This window comes from Rhincodon typus, chromosome 7 (assembly GCF_021869965.1).
Source record: "Rhincodon typus isolate 14 chromosome 7, sRhiTyp1.1, whole genome shotgun sequence".
Lineage (NCBI taxonomy): Eukaryota > Metazoa > Chordata > Chondrichthyes > Orectolobiformes > Rhincodontidae > Rhincodon > Rhincodon typus.
Genome location: NC_063338.1, coordinates 97,197,192 through 97,204,900, shown reverse-complemented (window position 1 = coordinate 97,204,900; position 7,709 = coordinate 97,197,192). Strand labels below are relative to the sequence as shown.

The following is a 7,709-nucleotide window of genomic DNA, read 5'->3' as shown; positions in this document are numbered from 1 at the left end:
TTATTTCAAAACCCCCTTCCCCTCCCCCTTTTCTGATGAAGGGTCTAGGCCCGAAACGTCAGCCTCTCTGCTCCTACGATGCTGCTTGGCCTGCTGTGTTCATCCAGCCCTGCACCTTGTTGTCATTGATTCTAGACTATCAAGTTGAAGGGACAAGGCTTTGAAACAGGATTTTAACTCATTACAGGAGCAGCTGCTTCAATCCTGATCGAGAGCTCAGCACGGTGAGAGTCAGGCTAGCTAATGTAAAATACCGAACACACCGAATATGCCAGTCAATGTGGAAATAAGCGTTGCTCGAGTGCGACCTTCGATTTGTCAGAAAGAGGAAATTTGGTGAAAATGTCAGTCACCAGAATGTAATGGTGATGTTGAAAGTGGAAAAGATCAGTTGTAACCTTACACCACATCTCAGGAGGAATTTCACGTGGAAGGAGAGATTCTCTTGATTGGTGTAATGACATGTTTCCCATGATTTGATGGGTAGATCAATGCTCTTATTGATGCTGGGCCGGTGTACAGAGTTACACTTGGCTTTTTCAACTCCAGTGTAACTTAGAGTCACACAGCATAGAAACAGACCCTTCAGCCCACCTTGTCTACACTGACCCACAAACACCAAACTACACTAAATCCCATTTACCTGTGCTTGGTCGACAGCCAACTCTGCCCTGGTATTTTAAGGGCTTGTCCAGATGCTTCTTAAATGTTGTGACAGAACCTTTCTCTACCACCCTCTCAGGGAGCACATTCCATATTTCTACCACCCTCTGGTCCTCACCATAAACTTATGTCCCTCTGGTCTTAGGCACAAGTGCCATGGGAAAAAGATTATCATGACCTCCTATATCTATGCCTGTCTGAATTTTGTATACCTCAATCAGATCAGCCCTCAGCCTCCTCTGCTCCAAGGAAAATAAACCCAGTCTATCCAGTTTCTCCTCATAACATCCTGGTGAATCTCCTCTGCACCATTTCCAGTGCAGTCACACCCTTCCGATAGTGTGACAAACAGAACTGCACATAGTGTTCCAGCTGTGGCCTTACCAATGCTTTATACAGTTGCAACAAGACTTCCTTGCTCCTATATTTCCTACCCTGTATACCTTCTTGACCAACCTGGGACTGATGGACTTGTACACCAAAGTTGCTTTGTTCCTCAGTATGCCCTAGGGATTGCAATTCATTGTGTACGTCCTTCCTTATTAAACCTCATAAAATGCATCACCTCGCAATTATCAGGATTAAATACCATCTGCCACTGCTCTGCCTAATTTACCAGCTGATCAATATCAGGCTGTAGCCTGCGATCATTCTCCTCACTCTCAATGACATCACCAATTCTTGTGTCAACTATAAGCTTACTAATTGTACCTTCCACATTCACACCCAAGTCGGTAATGTACATAACAAACAGCAAAGGTCTCAACACCGATCCCTGTGGAACATCGCTGGTCACAGGCTTCCAATCACAAAACAACCCTCCACCATCATTCTTTGCCTTCTGTTTGTAAGCCAGTTTTGGATCCAGTATGCCAACTTGCCTTGCCTGTATGTATATTGTCCAGCATGTCTCTACAGAAAGTTTCTAGAGTTATAATTTATTTGCTTTTGAAGACCACATTCTCGGACATTCTATTTATCTCTGAATGAGCAGAATGCATGGGCTCACTCAGGGATCTGCTGGATGTGGTCAGGCTGGCCACTGACAATAACAGCTCCTTTTTTTGACCCGGTACAGCTGGACATCTTGCTCAATCTGCTGTGCTTGGCAGGGACCAAGCTGAATGAGATCAGTGTTAAGAGTAACCTGCAGTTCCAACTCAATAACATCCATCTGTGGGTCCAGAGGGATATCTCTGCTTTTGGCGGGATTTGGGAATCAGCTAACAGCATCAGAAATGGTCAAATGGGAGCCTGTACTGTACTCTTAAATTAGACCTTTGGATCTTGGTAAATAAACATTGGAGGGATGCTTGTCAGAGGTCTAAAGCAGATCACTTCTGACTGTTTGTGGTGTGTGAACAACGAAATGGTTGCAGAATTGGCACAGCTGTGTTCCAAAAACTCAAGCACTTTGAAAGCTTATGATTTCAAATAAACCTGTTGGACTATAATCTAGTGTTGTATGACTTCTGACTGGAAACTCAAGCCAGAGTTTCCCTATCATTGTGTTGAGTAGTTTTCCTGAAGCCTTGTAAGGATCTTAGAACCAAATATATTGTGCAACAGGCTCATCAGCCTGAGGCTCTGGAGGGATGAATCTACCTCCAACATAATGACTTCAGCAGGGTCATAACATGGAAGAAGACACTTGCTGGGTGGGAAAGCACTTTGGAGAAATGAAAGTTGGTGCTGGTGATTCTCTTGGCCCACAAACTGTTTATTTTTGTGGAGGAGCCTCGAAGAGGAGGCACTTTGGTCAGGATATTTGGATCCTGTGGAATAAAAAGAGGGTGAAATTGAAACATCTTCGTCATGTGGTGTAGGCATCTCCTTTACATTATCTCTAAGGATTTGGAGGAGATTTGTAGCTAGGGTTGTGGATGTTGTGGTTGGTTGGCTCTCCGAGCTGGTTCGTTGTTCCGCAGACGTTTCATTACCCATCATCAGTGCAGCCTCCGATGAAGCGCTGTTGTGTTTTCCCGCCTGGTTTTTAAACTCTGGAGTCCATTGAGCTGGATTACCTCACTTCCAGTTTTCCTTCGTAGTGGAGTGTATATATACACTCATCGACCCCATATACACTCCACTACGAAGGAAAACCGGAAATGAGGTATTCCAGCTCCACGGACCCCAGAGTTTAAAAACCAGGTGGGAAAACATAACAGCGCTTCATTGGAGGCTGCACTGATGATGTTACCCAGCAGGGTAACGAAACATCTGCGGAACAACGAACCAGCTCGGCGAGACAACCAACCTCAACGTTATCTATTTTGGTAGCAGCTGAACTGATGCTGTTCGATGGGTCAATTGAACCAAAGAAGTTGATTTGACATTTGTTATTGCTCAGAACAAAGCAACGTTTCCTTGTTGCTGACATCAGCTGAAGGCACTTTGTCTCAAGCTCATGTTGAGTTTTTCCAAAGCCTGGTATATTGTCAGAGACAGCGAGGCATGCTGGTCGATCCGAGATGACAGGATCCATGTGTTTCTGGAATCTGTCCTGACTGGCTGACAATTCAAATGGTAATCTGAGGAATCAGTATCAATTGAAAGCTTTTCCAAACATTGTCAGCTCCTGCCCACTCTGGGAAAGAATCTGGGAAATATCAGTCCTTGGTAATGAGCTTGAAAAATTGCTGGGCAATCATTCTTCATAGGTACCTCTTTAGTACAACGTTCCATCTCCTTGGATTTAACATAAACATAGAGTGCTAGCTTATTTCAAAACACAAGTAATGGAGCTGCACCAATTGACAGGAACATAGGAAATGAAGTAGGCCATTCAGCCCCTCAAGCCTGTTCCGCACAGTAAGCCGACTTTAGGGATGATTTTGTTTTTTTTTACTTCTAATTTGATCCTATCCTGAGTGGCAATGCTGCACTGACCCACTGCTGGGCTGGGCACCATCTTTCAGTTGTAAGTGACAGCTTCGTCATGTCACACGTCACAATATGATATAGATCAATATATACTGACAGAACACAAATGGCTGGTCCAGCCTCTTCAATGCTGTAAGGTGCCCACCCTGAGGCAGGAGTTGGCAGTTAATGCCAATCCATATAATCCATGTAAGTTTTCTGAAGAAGGGTCCAGACCCAAAATGTCAGCTTTCCTGCTCCTCTGATGCTGCTTGGCCTGCTGTGTTCCTCCAGCTCTACACCTTGTTATCTCTGATTCTCCAGCATCGGCAGTTCCTACTATCTCTCTCATGTAATGCCAGACCTGTGTATTTGGTTAGCTTATCATTTGTAGACTGCACCGCACTGTGCTCATCTCCTGAGTACATCATGTGTAAAATGTATAAAGGGATGAAATTTGCTTCGGCACCAGCGTTAATCTTGGTGGGCAGCACATGTTGTCCATCGTCCAACCAGGGGTTTATCATTTGGATGGAGGTGAAAGCTTCCCCATTTATTGTGTTGTGGTGACATGTTCTGTCTGACTGAGCTCTGTAAGCTGTAACATTGCCATTAGCTTTTAGACATTGGTGACATGATTGTGTGCCAATGTCAAAAGTTTAAAAGCTTCTTTGATATTATACAGTCACAGAGTCATACAGCACGGAAATCGACACTTCAGTTCAACCCATCTATGCCAACCAAGTTTCCCAAACTAAACTAATCCCACTTGCCTGCGTTTGGCCCATATCCCTCTAAACCTTTCCTATTCATATATCAGTCCAAATGTCTTTTAAATGTTGAAACTGTACCTGCATCTACCACTTCCTCTGGCAGCTCATTTCACATACGCACCACTCTCTGTGTGAAAACATTGCCCCTCAGGTCCCTTTTAAATCTTTCTCCTCTCACCTTAAAATTATGCCCTCTAGTTTTGAACTCCCTCACCCTAGTGGAAATTCCTTTACTATTCATCTTATCCATGCCCCTTGATTGTATAAACCTCCACAAGGTCACCCCTCAGCCCCCCATGCTCCAGTAAAAAAAGTCCCAGCCTATCCCTATAGCACAGACCCTCCATTCCCAGCAACATCCTGGTAAGTCTTTTCTGGGCCCTCTCCAATTTAATAATATCCGTCCTATAGCAGGATGACCAGAACCGCACACAGTACAATATTATTCCCTGGTTGGGCCTTCTTCACAAGTGGTTGTAAGTACTGTGTTGAACTGTGGGAATTGGCTTCTTATCCATTTTAAATCAATGGCCTCTTATGGAACATAAGGATCTTTCCAGTGATCATTCAAAATAGTGGAGGGTTTGATCATTTGTTTCCAAAAACAATAAGGAGTTTGACAGAAAAGCTCCGCAGGTCCGGCACATCTGTGAAGGAAAAAACAGAGTTAGCACTTTGGGTCTGGTGACCCTTCCTCATAACTGGCCAGACCTGCTGAGCTTTCTCAGCAACTTTTGTTTTTGTTCCTGATTTATGGCATCCGCAGTCCTTTCGGTTTTTATTTAGGGGTTTGACGGATTGCTTTTCTCCTTCAGCTAAGTTCTGAGGAAGGGTCACCGGACCCGAAATGTTAACTCTGACTTTTTACGTCACAGATGCTGCCAGGCCTGCTGAGCTTTTCTAGCAACTTCTGTTTTTGTTTACCTCCTTCCGCTATTTGTTGATCCAGGAATTAAAGATTGATTCTTTCTTTAAACAGTTGAAATTCTGACAAAATGTCAGTACAGTTTCAATCCATACCCAGATGTTTGCTTTCCGATTTTCTTTTGTAGTCCTATGCTCTTTAAATTACTTGTTTAAAATCTGTATTGTAATGCAATGCTTAGAATCATAGAATCATACAACACAGAAGAGGCACTTCAGCCCATCATGTCTACTGTTAAAATTACACTGCTACCTATCCTGCAGGTTTAGGGGAGGACCTTAGCAAAATTAATTAAATCATGATGGGTATAGATAAGGTAAATGCAGCTGTCTTTTCCCTCAGGTAGGGAATTTCAAGACTAGGGGACATATTCTTAAAGTGAGAGGAGAAAGATTTAAAAAAGACATGAGGAGAATTTTTTTTTTTACACAGAGGGTGGTTCATGTGTGAATGAACTTCGAGAGGAAGTGGCGGATGCAGGTACAGTTGCAAGTTTTAGAAGACATTTAGCTAAGTACATGAAAGGGAAAGATTTGGATGAAAATGGGCCAAGCACAGTCAGTTTGGGATTATGGTCAGCATGGACTGGTTAGACCAAAGGTTCTGTTTCCGTGCTGTATGATCCTATGACTCTAGTCCCATGCATTTTCTTCTATTTTTGTACTACTTCCTCTGAAGACAAGGTGGTGGAATCGAGCGATGATGGTGAGGCATTCATGATCTGTGTGCTGGTAAATTCCAGCGTTTTGGGCTGTCCTTCCTCCTTGGATTGCTTTGCCCAATCAGTTCTATCAGTTGTAAACTGCCACTTTTTTCTAGATCAGACACCTGATTGGACAGAGAGACTGGCTACTCATAACTGTTCCTCTTCTGTGATCGCCTCCTTCAGTAGAGTTGTAGTCTTCAGTCTTGATTGGAGTTGTAAATATCAACTTTGAACTCATGGAAATGATTAGTAATGGCTCTTAGGAAGAGAGTTCCTCACAGCTACCACCCACTTGATCACCCTTTTGTACCTATTCTGTTTCTCGCTCTCACCATTAGTTGCCACTATCTTCTCGTGATGACCTACTGACACCATGACGTAGTTCCTTGGATCAAACACCTCTATCAGTCTGAAATACCTGGAGAACATCCATGTGTGTTAGCTCACATGACGTGTCAAAAGTGCTGGGTTCTTGTTGAGACAGCTTGAACATTATTAGCAGCACTCGTTACTTTCAATGTTAATAAAGCATTCATTTACACATAATACATAGGACAAAGCAGCAGCTTGATTGGCACACGCCCACAAGCATCCACTCCCTCCACCACCGACGCTCAGTAGCAGCAGTGTGTACTATCTACAAGATGCACTGCAGAAACTCACCCAAGACCCTCAGTCAGCACCTTCCAAACCCACGACCACTTCCATCCAGAAGGACAAGGGCAGCGATACATGGGAACACCACCCCCTGCAAGTTCCCCTCCAACCTGACTTGGAAATACATCACTGTTCCTTCACTGTCGCTGTGTCACAATCCTGGAATTCCCTCCCTCAGGGCATGGACTGCAGCTCATCACCACCTTCTGAAGGGCAACTAGGGACAGGCAATAAATGTGGCCCGGCCAGCAACACCCATTTCCCACAAGTGATTAAGTCTGTGTTCTGAAGTTACTGATATTCTTGTAACATATACATTGCTGAATGTGTATCCTCCTAACATTGACTCCATTACACTGATAGCGAGTGACCAAAAATAAGGGCTTTTAGACTTGAGCTTTAGAATTAGATTTAGGTTTTATTGTCAAGTGCACTCAAGAACAGAAGTACGGCAATACAGTGAAAAGTACAATGTTGCTACTCACCAATGCCATCTTAGGTACAAAAACATCTCATGATGTCATGTTACTGTCTTAAAGGTACACTATCCTTCTGAGGCAGCTCACCACCACTTTCTCAAGGGCAATTAGGGACAAACAATAAATGCTGGACTCAGCCAGTGACACCCACATCCCTCAAATGAATAAAAATAAACCCTGACCGACACTGACCAAAGATCACCAACACTGATCAACTGTGACCAATGCTAACCAATAGTGACCAGTGCTGACTAAAAATAACAATACTGACCAATGCTGACCAAAGATAACCAACTCTGACCAATGCTGATTGATTTTGATCAATAATTAATGTTGACCAACACTGAGCAACAGTGACCAATATTGACCAACACTAACACAGCCCAATATTGATGAATACTGACCAATGATAACCACATATGATCAACAATGGCAAACACTGATCAATACTGACCAACACTGACCAATATTAATGAAAATTTACCTACACTGATCTACACAGACAAAGATTGTCCAATGATAGCCAATGATAGCAAACAAAGACCAAAACGATCAACAATGATTATCTGACCAACACTGACCAACATAGTTCACTGTTGACCAACACTGACCAACATAGTTCACTGCTGACCAACACTGACCAA

At 43.4% G+C, this 7,709-nt stretch overlaps 1 long non-coding RNA gene across 1 annotated transcript in view; it reads right to left on the bottom strand.

The window, feature by feature from the left end:
• LOC125483443 overlaps positions 1 to 7,709 on the bottom strand; it is a 58,981-nt gene that overhangs the window by 30,757 nt on the left and 20,515 nt on the right. The window lies entirely within an intron of this gene.